We start from the raw sequence: 2032 nt of genomic DNA on the forward strand, positions 1-2032 counted from the left end.
CAAAAGACCGTTAACCCTTTACTCGTTAATTATTGAAGCTACCTTTTGCAGTCAGTTTTAAATTACTTTCAAAAAAACCTCAACGGGGCCTTTTACTTCCGTTAACTTTATCTGAGTCGGTTATTCGTTAATTAGGTATCTACTATTTATGACAAAAATACGAAAATGACACGGTGGTGCCCATGGAAATGATGTTAAGTAGGTGTGTGGCTACGCCGGGGGAAAACAATCGAGAGCGAGCGAGATTAACTAGGTGTTATATGAAAATACCATCGGTGACCATGCAGCTCTCTTAGAATGAAATGATAATTAAATCACGACTTAAGCTGTCGACAAGCGTTGATATACATCAACGGGGCAAGATGAAAAAGTGTGCCCCGACCGGGACTCGAACCCGGGATCTCCTGCTTACATGGCAGACGCTCTGTCCATATGAGCCACCGAGGGCACAGAGGATAGTGTGACTGCAGGGATTTATCCCTTGCGCACTCCCCGTGAGACCCACATGGCCAACTTAATGTCCACACTCTACATTTGTAGTGCGCCTGCCCATTACACTCATTACTCGCGGCAGACAATCTTACCGAATCCCATAAGGGTTCGGGCAATGCATGTGCATACCGCACAGAAGAAGAAGGTCAATGGCCTTTCAGCCTTAGAACAAATACCATCTTCACATATACTGACCTTCTTCTTCTGTGCTGGATGCACACGCATTTCACGTACTCTTACAGGATTCAATAATGAGTGTAATGGGCAGGGACACTACGAATGTAGTGTGTGGACATTAGGTTGGGAATGTGGGTCTCTTGGGGAGGGAGCATGCAAGGGATAAATCCCTGCAGTCGCACTATCCTCTGTGCCCACGGCAGCTCAGCATGGCCTTCGCCAACGACTGGAAGGCATCAGTATTCGAGACGTGACCTTCCGATGTGCTGCCTTCGCAGAGGACGTGGTGCTCTTTGTGCGGTCGAGCGACGAAATCCAATCGACACTTCAGTGGTTGTGCCGCTACGGAGCGGTATCGGGCAGAATCGTCAACATGCGCAAGACGACATACATGGATGCCGGGAGAGGCCTTCTACACCCGACAGCGATCCCCTTCCAAAAGGTGCCCTCACTGAAAGCACTGGGGTGCAGTTCGCCGAACTGCGACAGCCACATATCACCGGCTACTACAAAGGACACGGGTGCTGCTCTGTGATAGCACAGTATGGATACGATTCTCCGAAAGCGTTACCTCAACACCTACCTAGCGTCCAAACTTAACTATTTTGCGCACTTTTTACCGTTAACAGTCACCATGGCCCGCACTTTCCAGGCGGCGTACGGACAATTTGTGAGTTCAGGTCATATATGCAAAGTTCGCTACACTACTTCAACGAGGCCTCCACTAGCAGGGTGCCTAGGGTGACTGACGTCCACAACCGCGCGCGGGCGTTGTACCTACGGACGAGGTCGGCTCGCATGGACCGCGACCAACAGAAGTTTGACGGGGACGCTGCTAAAGATCGTCGCGCCGCGAGATCTTCGTCCACCAGTCGCCGTGGGCCACATAGCTCCGTCTCTTGCCCACATCCGCGATTTTCTGGTCGAACTGAGTTACATGACCGAGGATCAACCGGCGACGAGGATGCCGAGCACGAGAGATTACTACCGCATCTATCAGGCATGACAACCCCGTAACAACGTCGAACAACAAAACCCAAAACAAAACCCAAAAACCAACTATGGACCAGTTTGTGGCGAGCCGTCCACACCCCATACCTGCCAACGTGCGCTCGTTCCCTGTGGTATGTGGTGGTGAACGGCAAACTAGCCACACGCCAGCGCCTCCATTCCATCCATCTCACCGACGACTCTTTGTGTCAGCACTGTGCCGTCGTTGGTTCGGATGCGCACCGCCTGACGTGTGCTGTGACAGGTAGATGCTGGGATCTTGTCCATCGTATGCTGGGGCTCCTGTTGCGACGACAGCCAGAGTCTGTCACGCCGGACGAGCTCCTACACCCAGATACCACTTACTTTCCCA

The 2032-nt window shown here is 51.7% G+C and overlaps 1 non-coding gene across 1 annotated transcript; it reads right to left on the minus strand.

Annotated features, from left to right (window-relative positions):
• Window positions 1-373: 373 nt before the first annotated feature.
• On the minus strand, window positions 374-448 carry Trnat-ugu (transfer RNA threonine (anticodon UGU)). Its single transcript has one exon. It is a non-coding gene; the product is annotated as a tRNA-Thr (tRNA).
• Between the last annotated feature and the right edge of the window lie 1584 nt (window positions 449-2032).

Source organism: Schistocerca cancellata, chromosome 2 (assembly GCF_023864275.1).
Source record: "Schistocerca cancellata isolate TAMUIC-IGC-003103 chromosome 2, iqSchCanc2.1, whole genome shotgun sequence".
In the NCBI taxonomy this organism is placed as follows: Eukaryota; Metazoa; Arthropoda; class Insecta; order Orthoptera; family Acrididae; genus Schistocerca; species Schistocerca cancellata.